Consider the following 21,489-nt stretch of genomic DNA (forward strand, 5'->3'; position numbering starts at 1 on the left):
CAAGAGCGAAACTCTATCTTAAAAAAAATAAATTAAATTCAATAATATTCAGGAACAAATGTCTACAAATACAACAGCATGGATGAAATCCAAAAACATAAGTTTTTTTTTTTTTTTTGGATGAAGTCTTGCTCTGTCGCCCAGGCTGGAGTGCAATGGTGTGATCTCAGCTCACTGCAACCTCCACCTCCCAGGTTGGAGCAATTCTTCTGTCTTAGCCTCCTGAGTAGCTGGGATTATAGGCAGGAATCACCACGCCCAGCTAATTGTTTTTTATTTTTTTAGAGACCGGGTTTCACCATGTTAGCCAGGCTGGTCTGGAACTCCTGACCTTAGGTGATCCCCACACGTCAGCCTCCCAAAGTGCTGGGATTACAGGTGTGAGCCACCGTACCCTGCCCACATTATGCTAAGTTTTAAAAGCCTTATGCATGGGTTTGGATTTATGACAGGCCCATCCCCCTAGGCCTGTCATAGTAACCCATGCCAGAGCAAACCATGTCCCCAAACCATTGCCTGGCCTCTGTGCCCATAGGCTGCTAGCACTGAAGTGGGTTGCACAGTGGGAAAAAAAAAAGCCTTACACAAAAGCATATATGTTATATACTCTTTAAATTTCACTTAACCAGTTGGCTCTCCTTATCCATAGGTTCCTCACCCATAGATTCAACCAACCACATGTAAAAAATATTCAAACTGACTGTGGTGGCTCACGCCAGTAATTCCAGCACTTTGGGAGGCTGAGGTGGGCGGATGGCCTGAGGTCAGGAGTTGGAGACCAGCCTGACCAACATGGAGAAACCCCATCTCTACTAAAAATACAAAACTAGCCGGGCTTGGTGGTGCATCTTTGTAATCCCAGCTACTCAGGAGGCTGAGGCAGGAGAATCTCTTGGACCCAGGAGGTGGAGGTTGCAGTGAGTCAAGATCCCACCATTGCACTGCAGCCTGGGCAACAAGAGCGAAATTCCATCTCAAAAAACACCACAAAAAGCATTCAGGAAAAAAAACAATAAAACATCTGGTCATGGTGGTTCAGGCCTGTAATCCCAGCATTTTGGGAGGCTGAGGCATGTGGATTGCTTGAGCCCAAGAGTTTCAGACCAGCCTGGGCAACATGGCAAAAACCCATCTCTGAAAAAAACAAAGAATAGCTGGACATGGTGGCCAAGACTGTGGTCCCAGCTACTGGGGAGGCTGAGGTGGTAAGATCACTGGAGCCTGGGAAGTCGAGCAAGACCCTGTCTCAAAAAATTAAAGTTGGTCAGGTGTGGTGGCTCACATCTGTAATCCCAGCACTTTGGGAGGCCAAGGCAGGTGGATCACGAGGTCAGGAGGAACATGCAACAAGAAGGAAACTCTGTCTCTAAATAAAAGTTAAGTTTCTTTCTATTTTTCTTTATTTTTAATATTTATTTATTTATTTGATACAGTCTCACCCTCTCACCCAGGCTGGAGTGCAATGGCATGATCTCTGCTCACTGAAACCTTTGCTTCCCAGGTTCAAGCAAAGGTTTTTACGAATCCTCGTATTCCTCATGGTTCAGCCTCCAGAGTAGCTGGGATCACAGGCATCTGCCACCACAACTGGCTAGCTTTTGGTTTTGCTTTGTTTTGTTTTTGTTTTTTCCTTTTTTTCCTATTGCTTTGAGCAAAAATTTTTTTTTTAATGGAGTCTCGCTCTGTCAAGTTTCTACTTTTCTTTCTTTCTTTCTTTCTTTCTTTCTTTATAAAGATGGGGTTTCGGCCGGGTGCGGTGGGTAACAACAGCGAAATTCCATCTAAAGAAAAAAAAAGATAGGGTTTCACCATGTTGGTCAGGCTGGTCTTGAATTCCTGACCCCAGGTGATCCGCCCACCTTGGCCTCCAAAGTGCTTGGATTTCAGGTGTGAGCCACTATGCCCGGCCTATTTTTCTTTATTTTAAATTTAAATTTATATTTATTTATTATCATTTTTTGAGACAGAGTCTCGCCTCTTACACAGGCTAGAGTGCAATGGCGTGATCTCGGCTCACTGCAACTTCCACCCGCCAGATTCAAGCACTCCTGCCTCAGCCTCCCAAGTAGCTTGGAATACAGGTGTGTGCCACCATACCCTGCTAATTTAATGTATTTTTAGTAGAGATGGGGTTTCACCAAGTTGGCCATGATGGTCTCGATCTTCTGACCTCGTGATCCACCCACCTCAGCCTCCTAAAGTGCTGGGATTACAGGCATGAGCCACCGTGTCCAGCTAATTTTTGTATTTTTACTAGAGACAGGGCTTCACCATCTTGGCCAGGCTGGTCTCAAACTCCTGACCTCATGATCTACCTGACTTGTCCTCCCAATGTGCTGGTATTACAGACCTGAGCCAGCCACCACGCCGGGCCTTTTTTTTTTTTTTTAGATAGAGTCTTGCTCTATTGCCCAGGCTGGAGTGCAATGGTGCGATCTCACCTCACTGCAATCTCTGCCCCCAGGTTCAAGCGATTCTCTTGCCTCAGCCCCCCCAAGTAGCTGGGATTACATGTGCCTTCTGGCCTGCCCGACTAATTTTTTTTTTTTTAGATGGAGTTTCACTTGTTACCCAGGCTGGAGTGCAATGGCGCGATCTCGGCTCATCGCAACCTCCGCCTCCTGGGTTCAAGCAATTCTCCTGCCTCAGCCTCCTGAGTAGCTGGGATTACAGGCACGCGCCACCATGCCCAGCTAATTTTTTGTATTTTTAATAGAGATGGGGTTTCACCATGTTGACCAGGATGGTCTCAATCTCTTGACCTCGTGATCCACCCTCCTCGGCCTCCCAAAGTGCTGGGATTACAGGCTTGAACCACCGTGCCCGGCCTAATTTTTTATTTTTATTTTTTTGAGACGGAGTCTTGCTCTGTTGCCAGGCTGGAGTGCAGTGGCACAATCTCAGCTCACTGCAACCTCCGCCTCCTGGGTTCAAGTTCTTCCGCCTCAGCCTCCCGAATAGCTGGGACCACAGGCATGTACCACCACGCCCAGCTAATTTTTTTGTATTTTTGGTAGAGACGGGGTTTCACCATGTTGGCCAGGATGTTCTTGATCTCTTGACCTTGTGATCCGCCTGCCTTGGACTCCCAAAGTGCTGGGATTACAGGCGTGAGCCACCGCTCCCGGCCTTTGTATTTTTAGTAGAATCGGATTTCCCCATGTTGGCCAGGCTGGCCTCAAACTCCTCATCTCATGTGATTATCCCGCTTCGGCCCCCAAAGCGCTGGGATTATATGCCTAAGCCAACACACCCAGCCAATTTTTAATCTTTTTTAAGAGATGAGATCTTGCCGGGCACGGTGGCACACGCCTGTAGTCCCAGCTACTAGCCTGAGGCTGGAGGATCGCTTGAGTCTAGAAGTTCCGGGCTGTAGTGCACTATGCCAATCGGGTGTCCGCACTAAATTCGGCATCAATATGGTGACCTCCCAGGGGCAGGGGACCACCAGGTTGCCTAAGGAGGGTGAACAGGCCCAGGTGGGAAACGGAGCAGGTCAAAACTCCCTTGCTGATCATTAGTGGGATCTCGCCTGTAAATAGCCACCACACTCCAGCCTGGGCAACATAGCGATACCCAGTCTCTAAAGAATAAATAAATAAATAAATAAATAAGTGATGAGATCTTACTATATTGCCCAGGCTGATGCCAAATTCCAAGGCTCACAAGATCCTCCTGCCTTTGCCTCCCAAAGTGCTGAGATTACAAGCATGAACCACTGCATCCTGCCCTTGAATACTTTCTTACAAAGACAGAAAACAAGTTTAGCAGGCTTATAAAATTTTCTATACTAGCCTGGCTTCTGAATTACAGCAATTTAATTAGCTCTAGTTTCTGTTTTCTTTCTTCTCTCTTTTTTTTTTTTTTTTTTTTTTTTTTTTTTTTTAGATAAAATCTCACTCTGTTGCCCAGGCTGGAACACAATGGTGCAATCTTGGCTCCCTGCAACTTATTTCCCAGGCTCAAGCAATTTTCCTGCCTTAGCCTCCCAAGTAGCTGGGACCACAGGTGCCTGCCACCACACACAGCTAATTTTTGTATTTTCAGTAGTGACCAGGTTTCACCATGTGGGCCAGGCTGGTCTGGACCTCTTGGCCTCAAGTGATCAGCCCACCTCAGCCTCCTAAAGTGTTGGGATTACAGGCATGAGCCACCACTCCCAGGCTGTTTTCTTTGTGCTAGTTTTCATTACCTTTCCAATGTAAAATAATGTACTTAACATTCCATCTTTCAGGATTTCACTATATTGGTCAGGCTGATCTCGAACTCTGAACCTCAGGTGATCCGTCCGCCTCAGCCTCCCAAAGTGCTGGGATTACAGGCATAAACCCAGCCCAACATTCCATTTTGAGAGGATGTGATATCCATGAAGTCTTTGTGTGAGAAAAGTAAGAGGGAAGTTAATCTATAATGAAGATCTACTGTGAAAGGAGAAGAGGTCTGCTCTGGCCCTTTAGTCATTTGCAATATTTTAAAAACAATGTAGATAAGAAATAAGAATAATCTATAATCAAAGAGACAAAGTCTCTAGTTGCCTAGGTAACAGCTGCCTGTCACATGAGTGAGGCCCTATAATCTCACTCCTTTAAGGCTGAAAATAATTTAGAGTTCCAACATGCTAGATTTTACATTTATTTTTACAGTAGCTATGCTAGCTTTTTTTTTTCTGATTCTTTGAAGTTAACAAGTACTTTCCCACCTCAGAGCCTTTTGTTCTGCTATTCCCCCAAAATAGGTTATTCTTTCTTCCCCTGTTAATCTGGATTACCACCCCAATTTAGATATCCTGTTTTTCAAGGAATCTTTCTAGTTAGCTCTCCAGCATCTTGCATTCTTTTTATCACAATTATACTACTTATAAATAAGCAATAATTGATGTTTACTTGTTAGGGGCATATTCAATCTTAGATGGTGAAATCCTTGATGTGCAGGACTTTATGTCTAGTGCTCTACTGGCAACCTCTAGCCACATTTTTGAAAATATAGTGGGCAGGTGAAGTGACTCACGCCTGGAATCCCAGCACTCTGGGAGGCTGAGGTGGGTGGATCACCTGAGGTCAGGAGTTCAAGACCAGCTTGGCCAACATGCTGAATCACTGTCTCTAATAAGAACACAAAAATTAGCTGGGCATGGTGGCTCACGCCTGTAATCCCAGCATTAGGAGGCCAAGGTGGGTGGATCACCTGAGGTCGGGAGTTCAAGACCAGCCTGACCAAGATGGAGAAACGCATCTCTACTAAAAATACAAAATTAGGTTGGGCGCGGTGGCTCATGCCTGTAATCCAAGCACTTTGGAAGCCAAGGCAGGCGGATCACCTGAGGTTGGGAGTTCAACACCAGCCTGACCAACATGGTGAAACCCTGTCTTAAAAAAAAAAAAAAATACAAAATTAGCGGCGTGGTGGTACATGCCTGTAATCCCAGATATTCGGGAGGCTTAGGCAGGATAATTGCTTTAACCTGGGAGGCGGAGGTTGCGGTGAGCCAAGGTTGTGCCACTGCACTCCAGCCGGGGCAACAAAAGTGAAACTCTGTCTCAAGAAAAACAAAAAAACAAAAATTAGCCAGGCGCCTGTAATCCCAGCTACTTGGGAGACTGTGGCAGGAGAATCACTTGAGCCTGGGAGGCAGAGGTTGCAGTGAGCTGAGACCACGCCAGGGGACTCCAGCCTGGGCAACAGAGCAAGACTCCATATAAAAAAAAAAAAGAAGAAAGAAAATATAGGCCCTGCAGCGGCGCAGGGCAGGGAGGGGTTCCAGCACAAGTGCGCAGCCGCCACCCCTGAGCACCAGCACGGCCCTTAAAAAAAAACATTTTAGGCCGGGCGCGGTGGCTCAAGCCTGTAATCCCAGCACTTTGGGAGGCCGAGGCGGGTGGATCACGAGGTCGAGAGATCGAGACCAACCTGGTCAACATGGTGAAACCCCGTCTCTACTAAAATACAAAAAATTAGCTGGGCATGGTGGCGCGTGCCTGTAATCCCAGCTACTCGGGAGGCTGAGGCAGGAGAATTGCCTGAACCCAGGAGGCGGAGGTTGCGGTGAGCCGAGATCGCGCCATTGCACTCCAGCCTGGGTAACAAAAGCGAAACTCCGTCTCAAAAAAAAACCATTTTAGCTGGGCGAGGTGGCTCAAGCCTGTAATCCCAGCACTTTGGGAGGCCGAGGCAGGTGGACCACAAGGTCAAGAGATCGAGACCATCCTGGTCAACATAGTGAAACCCTGTCTCTACTAAAAATACAAAAAATTGCCAGGCGCGGTGGCTTATGCCTATAATCCCAGAACTTTGGGAGGCCGAGGCAGGTCGATCATGAGGTCAAGAGATCGAGACCATCCTGGTCAACAAGGTGAAACCCCATCTCTACTAAAAATACAAAAATTAGCTAGGCATGGTGGTGCTCGCCTGTAGTCCCAGCTACTCGGGAGGCTGAGGCAGGAGAATTGCTTGAACCCAGAAGGCGGAGGTTGCGGTGAGCCGAGATCGCGCCATTGCACTCCAGTCTGGGTAACAACAGTGAAACTCTGTCTCAAAAAAAAAAAAAAAACAAAAAATTAGCTGGGCATGGTGGCGCGTGCCTGTAATCCCAGCTACTCAGGAGGCTAAGGCAGGAGAATTGCCTGAACCCAGGAGGCGGAGGTTGTGGTGAGCCGAGATCGTGCCATTGCACTCCAGCCTGGGTAACCAGAGCGAAACTCTGTCTCAAAAAAAAAAAAAATTAAAAGAAAATACAGCCGGGCGCAGTGGCTCAAGCCTGTACTCCCAGCACTTTGGGAGGCCGAGGCAGGTGGATCACGAGGTCAAGAGATCAAGACCATCCTGGTCAACATGGTGAAACCCCGTCTCTACTAAAAATACAAAAAAAAAAAAAAAAAAAGATTAGCTGGGCATGGCGGCGTGTGCCTGTAATCCCAGCTCTCAGGAGGCTGAGGCAGGAGAATTGCCTGAACCCAGGAGGCGGAGGTTGCGGTGAGCCCAGATCACGCCATTGCATTCCAGCCTGGATAACAAGAGCAAAACTCCGTCTCAAAAAAAAAAAAAAGAAAATATAGTGGGCAACTAATAAATATTTACAGTTAAGAAAACATTCAAATGAATGAATCTCTCCATGTTTCCATCTTTTCATTTTCCAAAAATTTGGTGATCTTTGGTCTTTTCATAGCGTAACAATTTTGTAATATTATTTCCATATAGAGAATGAAAGGGTAGTCTCAATTAGCCAGGCATGGTGGCACATACCTGTAGTCCCAGATACTTGGGAGGCTGAGGGAGGGGAATCACTTGAACCCAGGAGGTGGAGGTTGCAGTGAGCCAAGATTGCACCACTGCACTCCAACCTGGGCAACAGAATGAGACTCCAACACAAACAAAACAAAACAAAACAAAACAAAAAAACATATTTTTTTTGAAAGGGGGGACAACTCAAAGGGGTGGGTGGGGGGCTTCCAGGTTACAGGTAAATTTGAACATTTTCTAGTTGACAATTGGTTTAGCTTGGTGCGGTGGCTTATGCCTGTAATCCCAGCACTTTGGAAGGCTGAGGTGGGTGGATCGCCTGAGGTCAGGAGTTTCAGACCAGCCTGGTCAACATGGTGAAACCTCATCACTACTAAAAATACAAAAATTAGCCAGGCATGCTGGTGGGAGCCTGTAATCCAAGCTACTTGGGAGGCTGAGGCAAGAGAATCGCTTGAACCTGGGAGGTGGAGGTTGTGGTGAGCTGAGATTGAGCCATTGTACTCCAACACAGGCAACAAGAATGAAACTCCATCTCAAAAAAAAAAAAAGACAATTGAGTTTGATTAAAGACCTGAGATTGATAGAAAGGGAATGTTCAGGTAAAGATAAAGATTTCGGAGACCAGAGTTCTTCGGAATTCTTATAGTGGCTGCTCTTAGAGACAATAGAATAGATGACAAATATTTCCTATTCCGACGTTAGTTAATCTCTTTGGCATTGGGCGGGTCTGGAGGAAAAAGATATAGCTATGTTAATAGAGATTTTTTTTTTTTTTTTTTGAGACGGAATTTCACTCTGTTGCCCAGGCTGGAGTGCTGTGGAGTGATATTGGCTCACCACAACCTCCACCTCTCGGGTTCAAGCGATTCTCCTGCCTCAGCTTCCCAAGTAGCTAGGACTGCAGGTGTGCGCCACGATGCCTGGCTAATTTTGTATTTTTTTTTTTTTGAGACGGAGTTTTGCTCTCGTTACCCAGGCTGGAGTGCAATGGTGCCATCTCGGCTCACCGCAATCTCCGTCTTCTGGGTTCAAGAAATTCTCCTGCCTCAGCCTCCTGAGTAGCTGGGACTACAGGCACGCACCACCATGCCCAGCTAATTTTTTGTATTTTTAGGAGAGACAGGGTTTCACCTTGTTGACCAGGATGGTCTCGATCTCTTGACCTTGTGATCCACCCGCCTCAGCCTCCCAAAGTGCTGGGATTATAGATGTGAGCCACCGCGCCTGGCTATAATTTTGTATTTTTAGTAGAGATGGGTTTCACTATGTTGGCCAGGCTGGTCTAGAATTCCTGACCTCATGATCTACCCGCCTAGAACTCCCAAAGTGCTGAGATTATAGGCGTGAGCCACAGTGCCTGGCAGAGATTCTTTTTTTTTTTTAAAGACAGGGTTTCACCATGTTGGCCAGGCTGGTCTTGAACTCCTGACCTCAGGTGATCCACCCGCCTTGGCCTCCCAAAGTGCTGAGATTCCAGGCGTGAGCCACCACTCCCTGCCTGGCTGGGGGAGATTCTTTACAGATGCAAATTTCACCAACAAAGAACAGCTTTGCAGGGCCATTTTAAAGGATGGCAAAGAAACATGTTTTGGGGTAAAATACTTTGATTCCTTATCTCCTAATGTGATGCCAGAGTCAGGTTGATTCCTTATCTCCTAATGTGATGCCAGAGTCAGGTTGGAAAGTAAGTCAAGATATATAGGGTTAAATAAAACCCATCTGGCCTGGCAGGGTGGTGTCCGACCTACCCTCTGCGGGAAGACTGAGCTCATTCGGAAAAAACCGGACCGCAGGCTAGAGGAAATTCCTTAAGTTCAGGCTTTATTGAGAGGAAAGAGCCTCCGGGCGGACCAGCCGGGAGGAAGAGGAGAATGGCCGCGCTGCTCAGAGGGGCAGGGTTGTTTTATAGGGGGCTGAAGGGCTGGGGGGTGGGGAAGCCAAAAGCCGAGGTGGTGGGCAACTGTTGGTCAGTTTGAACTGCTGGGTGGGAAGCTGGGCGGCGGGAAGCTGGGCTGCGGGAGGGCTAGGACCGGTATGTAAAGTGAGAGATAAGGGAGCCTCTTTGTGGGGGGAGGGAAAGAGAGAGATTTTGCGGTAGGGGCAGAGTTTTCCAAACATTCCCGACTCCTTAAAGAAAAGAAAAAGAGGGGGTCAGGGGCGTCGGTTGTCTCTCTAGCTACTTCCTGCTGACAAGGGTCGACGGGGGGTTCTGAAGAGGTCTCTTTTCCTAAGGAGCCTGGATGTTCGGGGAGAGGTCTGTTTCTTGCACTCGTTCAGGGTAGGGTTGGAGCAGCATCTGGTGGATGGTGACTCGAGTCAGTTCTTGAAAGCGCCGCTATAGGAACATGCCGTGGCTTCAGCCGAGAACTTCTGACTCTGCAGGTTAGTTTTGAGTTTCTGGAGGCTCTCGATTCGGGTTTCTACTAGGCCGGATTCATTGATGTAGTAACAGCACTCTTCTTGTAGGAAGATACAGGTCCCTCCTCGTTCAGCAGTGAGCAGGTCCAGGGCTCTTCGGTTCTGCAAGGCAACTTGGGCAACTGAGGTGATCTGTCGTTGGAGTGATGCTAAAGACTCAGTAGAGTCATCAATAGCCGCTTGGAGTTGTGAGGTCAGTCGGGCTATGGCCAGGTGAGAGTGGACTAGTGCCCCTCCTCCTAATCCTGAGTAAAGTAGGGGAGGTAGCTGTCTAGAGGAGTAGTCTCTGGCGGTGGGGGAGTTGAAAGCAGGAAGGGGCAACCATACAGCAGCTCAAATGGGCTAAGCTGTGATGGGCCCGGGGGGCTTGCTCTTACTCTGGTGAGGGCGATAGGAAGTAAGGTTACCCAGGATTGGCGGAGCTCAAGCATGAGCTTGGTCAGATGCTCCTTTATTAGGCCATTGGCCCGTTCTACCTTACCAGAGGACTGGGGATGGTAGGCAGCATGTAGCTTCTACTGAATTCCTAGAGAGGTAGAAACGGCATTAGTGACTTTGGAGATAAAGGCTAGGCCGTTGTCTGACTGTATGGTAGCTGGGAGTCCAAAGCGTGGGATGATGTCTTGAATGAGATGAGTGGCTACTGTCCCGGCAGACTCAGAGGCTGTGGGGTAAGCTTCAATCCAGCCTGAAAAAGTGTCAACAATGGTTAGCAGATACCGGTACTGTTTGTGCTTTGGCATATAGGTGAAATCAATTTGCCAGTCTTGGCCAGGTAGGAACCCGCGTAGCTGATGAAGCTGGCGCCGGGGATGACAGGAACCCTGGGAATTAGTTTTCGCGCAGACAGTACATGAGGACTGGACTTCCTGTATGGTACTGAGGAGGCGGTGGGGGTGAAAAAGTGGGTTGAGGAACTGGTATAAGGCTTTAGGCCCAATGTGGAGTGAATTATGGATGTCTTGGATTATCTGGTACCTTTGCTTTTCAGGGAGAATGAGGAGGTTATGCTTGAAGGCCCAGTCATCCTTGAACTGTACCCCGGGGGTAGACTGGAGGGTCTGGAGTTCTGAGGCAGAGTATTGAGGGCTAGGAGAAAAAGGCTGTGTGGGCTGGCGGTGGGGAAGGTTATGACGGCCTTCAGCTTTGAAAGGATGTCTCACCCCAGAAGGGGAACTGGGCAGGTGGGGATTACTAAAAAGGAGTGGGTGAATGGAGTGGAGTTATATGAGCACATGAGTGGTGGGGTTTGATAGGGGATACTCGGGGTCCCATTGATTCCCATGACTAAGACCTGGGAAGGGGTGAGATGGCCAGAATAAGAAGGAAGTGCGGAGTAGGTAGCCCCCATGTCTTGTGACCCTAGGCTCGGCGAGGGTAACCGGAGTCGGAAAGCCAGGGCCCCGCTAGTCATCTAGCAGCCCTAGTAGACTGGGGAACGGAGCTCCCTCGGAGGTCGGTTCCTGGCAAGCAGGCTCCTCCATACTGAGGGTGACTGCCTGCTGTGTAACACCAGTGTGTCTGTTTTGAGGAACCGGCACCCTGGGGAAGCTGGGGCAGTCTGACTTCCAGTGTCCCGGGAGCCGACAGATAGGGCAAGGCTTAGTTGGTGGCCATGGTTGTGGACAGGCTCGGGACCAGTGTCCTTCCTTTCCACATTTGAAACATGCCCCTGGAGGGGCATGGGTTTCGGCCTTGGGCTTCTGGTTCCCTGCCGGCCTTAGAGCCACCACTAGGGCTTGGGTCTGGAGGGCAGCCTTCTGCTTCATGCGAGTTTGGCGGGCAGCCTCAGCCGCATCTTCCCTGGCATTGAATACTTTAAAGGCCATTTTTACCAGGTCTTGGATGGGAGTCTCTGGCCCCTCTTCTGCTTTCTTTAGTTTCTTTCTTATGTCGGGTGCTGATTGGGAGATAAAATGGGAGGCTAATACAGTGGCCCCGTTTTGGGAGGCTGGATCTAGTTGAGTGTACCGGACTAGGGCTTCTTATACTTGAGTGAGGTATTGGAATTCTTTAATATAGGTGGATGGGTTGGCTGAGAAGGATCCTAAACGTTTCTCAATTTGGGACAGGTCTTGGAGTGAGAAAGGAACATGGACCCTGATTAAACCTTCTGCGCCTGCTACTTCTCGGAGTGGGGCCAGGATAGCTGGCTGGTGGGAGCGGGTGTGGGCCGCCACCGGAGAGGCAAGAGGAAGTGCAGCCTCTGAGGGAGGGGGCTCGGAGGGAGTAGAGGGAGAGCGAGGCATGGCCTCTGAGGTAGGAGGTGCAGAGGGAGTGGGGGAAGGGCGTGCCGTTGATGGCGAGTGGTTGCTGAGATTGGCAGGAGAGGACAGATGTTCAGGCAGATCCTCCGGTGAGGAGTAGGGAGGGGGAGAGGTAGTGGAGGAAGATTTACGGGGGGGTTCGAGATAAGAGGATTTGGTAGGTGGAGCACGAAGAACATAGGTTGGGGTGGGTACGGAGGTCCCAAAAAGCCTGGACGTAAGGAATTTCATTGTCCTTGCCCGCGCGGCGACAAAAATCGTCGAGATCTCGGAGGGTGTTGAAATCAAAAGTGCCAGTCGGGGGCCAACGTGACTGGTTACTGAGTTTGTATTGGGGCCAAGCCACCTGGGACAGGAAAACAAGCTTTTTCTTTCTGAGGGTTTGGGAATATCCCAATTTGGTAAAATTTCGCAGCAAGCACCCGAGGGGGGTGCTCAGAGGTATTTTGGACTCCGAATTTCCCATGGCAGGCGCAGCTACAGACTCTCCGGCGCGGATGGGCAGATGCAACGAAAAGGCGTCCCCGTTCGTTGCAAATTCCCCGGAGTACAATTAAGTACGGAAAGGGAAGCGGTCAGAGGGGCGTCCCCCGTCTGGCGGCTGTCCCTCGGAAGGCTCCTGGAGCCGGAACGGAAGACTACCTTGGCTCGGCCGAGACTAGGCAAGGAGTCCGTGCGGAACACCGGAGAGGGAGCAACTGCACCATGCCGTAGGAAGAGGAGACGGGAAGCGGGGGAAGGCAAAGCAAGAAAAACTTGGCTTACCTTAATCGGAACGTGGAGGTGGCAGGGCCAATGTTGGGTAGGTCGGGGAGGGGGGCCGTGGCCGGGCCAACGGCCTCAGCTCCCGTCCCGGGTTTCCGGCACCATTTGTCCGACCTACCCTCTGCGGGAAGACTGAGCTCATTCGGAAAAAACCGGACCGCAGGCTAGAGGAAATTCCTTAAGTTCAGGCTTTATTGAGAGGAAAGAGCCTCCGGGCGGACCAGCCGGGAGGAAGAGGAGAATGGCCGCGCTGCTCAGAGGGGCAGGGTTGTTTTATAGGGGGCTGAAGGGCTGGGGGGTGGGGAAGCCAAAAGCCGAGGTGGTGGGCAACTGTTGGTCAGTTTGAACTGCTGGGTGGGAAGCTGGGCGGCGGGAAGCTGGGCTGCGGGAGGGCTAGGACCGGTATGTAAAGTGAGAGATAAGGGAGCCTCTTTGTGGGGGGAGGGAAAGAGAGAGATTTTGCGGTAGGGGCAGAGTTTTCCAAACAGGTGGCTCACGCCTGTAATCCTTTGGGAGGCCAAGATGGGTGGATTGCTTGACCCTAGGGGTTCTAGAACAGCCTAGGCAACATAGTAAGAATGTCTCTACCAAAAAAGAGAAACAGTTAGCTGGGTGTGATGGTGGTCACCTGTGGTCCCAAGCTACGCTGGAAGCTGAAGTGGGAGGAACACTTGAGCCCGGAAGGTCAAGGCTGCAGAGAGCTGTGATGGTGCCTGGGTGACAGAGTAAGATCTTGTCTCACAAAAACAAACAAACAAAATTCTGCTTCTCTAGAACCACTCTTGGTAACAAAATATATATCAGCAGAATTCTCCAGAGAAACAGAACAAATAGGATACATGTAGATATATGTATAAGAGAATATTTAGGCTGGGCATGGTGGCTCACACCTTAATTGCATCACTTTGGGAGGCTTAGGCTGACAAATCACCTGAGGTCAGGAATTCGAGACCAACCTGGCCATCACGGTGAAATCCTGTCTCTACTAAAAAAACAAAACTTAGCTGGGCGTGGTCTGTAATCCCAGCTACTCTGGAGGCTGAGACTGGAGAATCACTTGAAACCAGGAGGGGGAGGTCCCAGAGAGCTGAGATGGAGCCACTGCACTCCAGCCTGGGTGATAAGAATCAAACTCTGTCTCAAAAGAAAAAAAAAAGAGAGAATATTTATTATTGGAATTAGCTTACACACTTATGGAGGCTTAGAAATCTCATGATCTGCCTTTTGCTAGCTAGAGAACCAAGGATAGCCATTGGTCATTCAGTCTGAGTCTGAAAACCTGAGAAGAGGAGCCAGTGGTGTGGCTCCAAGTGGTGTGGCTCACTCAAAGACCAAAACAAAAGCCTGAGAACCGTAGGAACTACTGGTTTAAGTCCCAGAGTCTGAAGGCCTGAGAACCAGAAGCTCTGATGGCAAGAGAAAATGAATGTCTGAGTTCAAAAGACAGAGAGATTAAAAAAAAAAAAAAAAAGAGAGAGGCCAATGCTGTGGCTCACTCCTGTAATCCCAACACTTTGGGTGGTTAAGGAGGGTGGATCACTTGAGGTCAGGAGTTTGAGACCAGCCTGGCCATTATGAAATCTCGTCTCTATTAAAAATACAAAAATTAGCCAGGCATGGTGGCGTACCCCTGTAATCCCAGCTACTGGGGAGGCTGAGGCACAAGAATTGCTTGAACCCAGGAGGCAAAAGCTACAGTAAGCCAAGATCACGCCACTGTACTCCAGCCTGAGTGACAGAGCAAGACTCCATCTCAAAAAAATAAATAAATAAACAAAAGAGGGAAGGAGAATTTGCATCTCCTCCACCTTTTGTTCTATCAGGGCCTTCAAGGAATTGCATCATGCCTACCTGCATTGGTTAGAGTAGATTTTCTTTACTCAATCTACCCAATCAAATGCTCATCTCTACTAGAAATATCCTCACAGAGATACCCAGAAATAATGTTTTACCAGCTGAGTATCCCTTAGTCTGGTCAAGTTGACACATAACATTAATCATCACAAGCACAGTCTACATTTAAATTTTATTTTGTTATTTTTTTGATAGGGTCTTGCTCTGCTGCTCAGGCTGGAGTGCAGTGGCATGATGTCAGCTCACTGTAGCCTCACCTTCCTGGGCTCAAGTGATCCTCCCACCTCAGCCTCCAGAGTAGCCAGAACCACAGTCTTGTGCCACCAGGCCTGGCTAATTTTTTGTATTTTTTGTAGAGACGGCGTTTTGCCATGTTCCCTAGGCTGCATCATTATCATTGTTGTGAATATCATATACATACAGACTCTTGAGCTCAAGTGATCTGCCTGACTTGGCATCTCACAGTGCTGGGATTATAGGTGTGATCAACTGCACTCAATCTACTGGTTGATTTTCTTTTCTTTTCTTTTCTTTTTTTTTTGAGGTGGAGTCTCACTCTTTTCACAGGCTGCAGTGCAGTGGCATGATCTCGGCTCACTACGACCTCCACCTCCCAAGCTCAAGCAATCCTCCCACCTCAGCCTCCTGAGTAGTGAATAACTGGGATTACAGGTACTTGCCCCCATGTCTGGCTAATTTTTGTATTTTTGGTAGATGGGGTTTCACTATGTTGGCCAGGCTGGTCTGGAACTCCTGACCTCAAGTGATCTGCCTGCCTTGGCCTCCCAAAGTGCTGCGTTTTTAAGATTAAAAAATCCAGTCAGGTTTTTTTTTTTTTTTTGGAGACGGAGTTTCGCTCTTGTTACCCAGGCTGGAGTGCAATGGCGTGATCTCGACTCACCGCAACCTCCGCCTCCTGGGTTCAGGCAATTCTCCTGCCTCAGCCTCCTGAGTAGCTGGGATTACAGGCACGCGCCACCATGCCCAGCTAATTTTTTGTATTTTTAGTAGAGACGGGGTTTCACCATGTTGACCAGGATGGTCTCAATATCTTGACCTCGTGATCCACCTGCCCCGGCCTCCCAAAGTGCTGGGATTACAGGCTTGAGCCACGGTGTCCGGCCCAGTCAGGTTTTTAAGATTAAAAAAGGGCTGGGTACAATGGCTCATGTCTGTAATCCCAACACTTTGGGAGGCTGAGGCGGGTGGATCATCTGAGGTCAGGAGTTCCAGACCAGTCTGGCTAGTATGGTTAAACCCCGTTTCTACTAAAAATAAAAAAAAAATTAGCTGGGTGGCCAGGTGCAGTGGCTTATAGCTGTAATCCCAGCACTTTGGGAGGCCAAGGTGGGCAGATCACCTGAGGTCGGGAGTTTGAGACTAGCTCGACCAACAGGGTGAAATTCCTCCCCTACTAAAAATACACAATTAGCCGGGCGTGGTGGCACATGCCTGTAATCCCAGCTACTCTGGAGGCTGAGGCAGGAGAATCTCTTGAATCTGGGAGGCAGAGGTTGCAGTGAGCCAAGATCACGCCATTGCACTCCAGCTTGGGCAACAAGAGCAAAACTCCATCTCAAGAAAAAAAAGATTAAAAACGTCAAACTCTGAAAATTTTATTTAAATAATTAAATGTGATGCTCAGAGAGTTTTTTTTTTAACAGGTTGGTGGGTACACTGTGAATGCTGTGTGTGTGTAATATAAAGAACAACAAGTTGGTGCTACTTTAACAGAGATAAAAACTTTGGTAGAGATCTTTTGGAGGATATATCTAGTGCATAACCCAGTGATTCTTCCTTTCTCTGGAAATTGCTATTGGTTCCCCAATTCATTAATGGAGATTTGCCTCATGTTTTAGGCATGACCCTGCACACCTGGTTCCAGTTGATTAACCAGGCATGCACATCTGGAGAGGCAAACCATAAATAATCAGCAATATAAGTGGGTAAATTATTTTGTAGCCTAGATGGTAAGTTCTATGAGAAAAAGAAAGAAGAATTCCATTTATTGTCCTTGGCATTTCATATTTGGACTAAGAGATTCTAGTTTAGTCTGGGCTAATCTAAGATGTAGATGTAAACTCAGAAGATGAGAGATAGCTGGGTATGTTGGCTCACACCTGTAATCCCAGCACTTTAGGAGGATGAGGCCAGTGGATCAATTGAGGCCAGGACAACTCCTGGCCTACATGGTGAAACCCCTTCTCGACTAAAAATCCAAACAAACTAGCTGGGCGTGATAATGGGAGCCTGTAGTTCCAACTACTCTGGAGGCTGAGGTAAGAGAATCACTTGAATTTGGGAGGTGGAGGTTGAAGGGAGCCGAGATTGTGCCTCTGCACTCCAGCCTGGATGACAGACCAAGACTCTGTCTCAAAAACAAACAAACGAACAAAGAATGAGAGGTGATCCTGTACTATGTGTCATGTGGACTGAAAAGCAAAGAAGGGGCTCTTTTTTATTTTTTTTCTTGAGACGAAGTCTTGCACTGTTGCCCAGGCTGGAGTGCAACGGCACTATCTCGGCTCACTGCAATCTCTGCCTCCAAGGTTCACTCGGTTCTCCTGCCTCAGCCTCCCAAGTAGCTGGGATTATAGGCACAGACCACCACACCTGGCTAATTTTTTGTATTTTTAGTAGAGATGGTGTTTCACTATGTTGGCCAAACTGGTCTTGAACTTCCGACCTCGGCATCTGCCCGCCTTGGCCGCTCAAAGTGTTGGGATTACAGGAGTGAGCCACTGCACCCGACCAGAAGGGGCTCTTTTTTTTTTTTTTTTTTTTTTTAATAAATAAAGATGGGGTTTCACCATGATGGCCAGGCTGGTCTTGAACTCCTGACCTTGGGTGATCTACCCACCTTGGCCTCCCAAAGGGCTAGGATTACAGGCGTGAGCCACCGCGCCTGGCCTGAAGGGTCTCTTTTTAAAGAGCAAAGTATGAAGGGCTGGACATGGTGGCTTACATTTATAATCCCAACATTTTGGAAGGCCAAGGTGGGTGGATCACCTGAGTTCAGGAGTTCAAGACCAGCCTGACTAACATGGTGAAACCCCGTCTCTACTAAAAATACAAAAATTAGCTGGGCATGGTGGGGCATGCCTGTAATCTCAGCTATTTGGGAGGCTGAGGCAGGAGGATCACTTGAACCCGGTAGGCAGAGGTTGCAGTGAGCTGATATCATGCCATTGCACTCCATCCTGGGCAACAAGAGAGAAACTCTATCTCTAAAAAAAAAAGAATGAAGGAGATGTTCAGAGGGAAATTAGGAGTAGGATGTATTCCTGATATCATCTTTCAGTTCTTACTTGACCCCTTTCTTGAAGTTTAGCTGTAATTTTACTTGGGTTCTATGAGGCACCCCTGATATCATTATCATACATATGATGATGATTTTATGTATATATATATATACACACACACACACACACACACACACACATTTTTTTTTCCTTACTTAAGCTAACTTGAGTTCATTTCCTTTGCTCCTCAAAACCAAAAAGAACCAACAGCAATAATGGCAATAATATGAGTAATGCTAACAATAGTAGACAACAGTTATTAAGCACATATTATGTGCCAGGCACCGTGCTAAGCAGTTTTAGGTACTTTAACTCACTGACATTACAGGTGTGAGTCACTGTGCCCAGTCTATCCTATGCTTTCTAAAGACTGAAAAAAGAACTGATGTATTCTAGAAACACTTCCAAAATAGTGGAAAGAAAAGGAGTTTTCTGGTTAAATTCAATTTATCAAAGAATTAAATTAACAAGAAATTTCCTATATCCTAAAAATTTTGAGAAATCTCAGTTATGATTAGAAGGTGAAGTTAGTTCTTAAATTTCCTGCAGACTTGGCTTAATCAAGACAAGTCTCTGCATAACTGAACTCTAGGTAGAGTTTTTCCAAAAACTGTATTTACCTAGGTAGCCCACATTCCAAGAACTGTTCAAGGCCAGGCGCCGTGGCTCAAGCCTGTAATCCCAGTACTTTGGGAGGCTGAGGAGGGCGGATCATGAGGTCAAGAGATCAAGACCATCCTGGCCAACATGGTAAAACCCCGTCTCTACTAAAAATACAAAAATTAGCTGGACATGGTGGCGCGCGCCGGTAGTCCCAGCTACTTGGGAGGCTGAGGCAGGAGAATTGCTTGAACCCGGGAGACGGAGGTTGCAGTGAGCCAAGATTGTGCCACTGCACTCTAGCCTGGCGCCTGGTGACAGAATGAGACTCTGTCTCAAAAAAAAAGGGCCAGGTGCAGTGGCTCAGCCCTTTGGAAGGCTGAGGCGGGTGGATCACGAGGTCAAGAGATCTAGACCATCCTGGTCAACATGGTGAAACCCCATCTCTACTAAAAATACAAAAAATTAGCTGGGCATGGTGGCGCGTGCCTGTAATCCCAGCTACTCAGGAGGCTGAGGCAGGAGAATTGCCTGAACCCAGGAGGCGGAGGTTGCAGTGAGCCGAGATTGCACCATTGCACTCCAGCCTGCGTAACAAGAGCAAAACTCCATCTAAAAATAAATAAATAAATAAAAATTAAAAAAAAAAAGAACTGTTCAGTTTCTGAAATTACTTGGAAAACTTTTTTTTTTTTTTTTTTTTTGAGACGGAGTTTCACTCCTGTTATCCAGGCTGGAGTGCAATGGAGCGATCTTGGCTCACCGCAACCTCCACCTCCTGGATTTAAGCAATTCTCCTGCCTCAGCCTCCCGAGTAGCTGGGACTACAGGCACGCGCCACCATGCCCAGCTAATTTTTGTATTTTTAGTAGAGACGGGGTTTCACCATGTTGACCAGGATGGTCTCGATTTCTTGACCTCGTGATCCACCTGCCTCAGCCTCCCAGAGAGCTGGGATTATAGGTGTGAGCCACTGCACCAGGCCAGAAAACTTTTTTTTTAATCCCCACCCCTCACTTGGAAAACTTTATAAGGCAAAAGTTGCGCAAATCCTTGGCACATCTCTCAGAAAAGTCAAATACTATTGGCTACCAGTTCTAATTTGGTTACATTTCCAGTTAAACTTGTTGAATTCAAGTACTTAACAATCTGCTGGTATTATATAATGGCTTTTTTTTTTTTTTTTTTTGAGACAAAGTCTCACTCTGTAGCCCCGGCTGGAGTGCAGTGGCACGATCTCAGCTAACTGCAACTGCCGCCTCTCGGGTTCAAGTGATTCTTCTGCCTCAGCCTTCCAAGTAGCTGGGACTACAGGAATCCACCACCATGTCTGGCTAATTTTTGTATTTTAGTAGAGATGGGGCTTCACCATATTGGCCAGGCTGGTGTCAAACTCCAGACCTCGTGATCTGCCTGCCTCGGCCTCCCAAAGTTCTGGGATTACAGGCATGAGCCACCATGCCATAATGACATTTGACTGGCTATAAATAATAGAAAATGTTTCTCTTGGATGGGCTCGGTGGCTCACATCTGTAATGCCAGCACTTTGGGAAGCTGAGACAGGAGGATTGCTTGAGCCCAGGAAGGAAATCAAGGCTACAGTGAGCCCTGATTGTGCCACTGCACTCCAGCCTGGGCAGAGTGAGACCCATCCTCAAATAGAGCAAAAACAGGGGCCAGGAGGGAGCAGTGGCTCATGACTGTAATTCCAGCACCTTGGGAGGCTAGGCAGGTGGATCACCTGAGTTCAGGAGTTTGAGACTAGCCTGGGCTACATAGTGAGACCCTGCCTCTACAAAAAGTAGAAAAATAAGCCAGGTATCCAGGTGAGTGCCTGTAGTGCCAGCTATTCCAAAGGCTGATGTGGGAGGACTGCTTGAGTCCTGGAGGTCCAACCTGTGGTGAGCCCAGATCACGACACTGCACTCCAGCCTGGGTGAGAGGGAAATACTGTCTCAAAAAAACAACATAAAACAAAATGAAATAACTTCCTTGACTTTAGTCTTTTAAATTTTGCACAACCTGTTATTCATTATTTACTTCCATTCTTTTCTCTCTTTTTTTTGACATGGAGTCTCTGTCGCCTAGGCTGGAGGGCAATGGTGCAATCTTGGCTCACTGCAACCTCTGCCTACTGGGTTCAAGCGATTCTCTTTCCTCAGTCTCCTGAGTAGCTGGGATTACAGGTGTGCACCACCACACCTGGCTAATTTTTGTAATTTCAGTAGATGAGGGGTTTCACCATTCACCGTGTTGATCAGGCTGATCTCGAATTCCTGACCTCATGATCTGCCTGCCTCGGCCTCCCAAAGTGCTGGGATCACAGGTGTGAGCCACTGTGCCTGGCCTTTTTACATATTCTCTTATTCTCTAGTTCAATGTCTTACTCACTATAGGAGCTCAGTGACTGTTTAATTAACTTGTATGATAGCATGGATGTCTTTCTTTTAGCCCCTAAATCTGATCCACACACAGGGCTCACTATCTTGGATAGAGGTTCTAGTTACTCAGGCCCAAAACTTTCAGTCACCCCTGATTTCTTGTTTCTTCTTTTTTCTTCTGTTACTTTTCACCACTTCTACTGCCATGACCTCTATTAGCTATTATCCTAAGAAATGGTTCTTGTTACCATTTCTTCTTGGGATTTTAATAGTTGTCTTATACCTGGGTACCTTTCTTCCACATTTGCATATCTACGGCTATTTTCAAGCTAGCAGCTAGAATGATTCTTTTTTTTTTTTTTTTTTAGACGGAGTTTCGCTCTTGTTATGCAGACTGGAGTGCAATGGCACGATCTCGGCTCACCGCAACCTCTGCCTCCTGGGTTCAAGCAATTCTCCTGCCTCAGCCTCCCGAGTAGCTGGGATTACAGGCATGCACCAGTGCACCCAGCTAATTTTTGTATTTTTGGTAGAGAAGGGTTTTCACCCTGTTGGTCAGGCTGGTCTCAAACTCCTGACCTCAGGTGATCTACCTCGGCCTCTTAAAGTGCTGGGATTACAGGAATGAGCCACCATGCCTGGTCTAATTTTTTGTACTTTTAG

General features: G+C 47.8%; 1 non-coding gene across 1 annotated transcript; it reads left to right on the forward strand.

Moving 5' to 3' along the window:
- The first annotated feature begins 429 nt into the window (after positions 1-429).
- On the forward strand, positions 430-565 carry LOC128931673 (small nucleolar RNA SNORA42/SNORA80 family). Its single transcript, XR_008480396.1, has one exon. It is a non-coding gene; the product is annotated as a small nucleolar RNA SNORA42/SNORA80 family (small nucleolar RNA).
- Positions 566-21,489: the final 20,924 nt, after the last annotated feature.

Source organism: Callithrix jacchus, chromosome 3 (genome assembly GCF_049354715.1).
Source record: "Callithrix jacchus isolate 240 chromosome 3, calJac240_pri, whole genome shotgun sequence".
Classification (NCBI taxonomy): domain Eukaryota; kingdom Metazoa; phylum Chordata; class Mammalia; order Primates; family Cebidae; genus Callithrix; species Callithrix jacchus.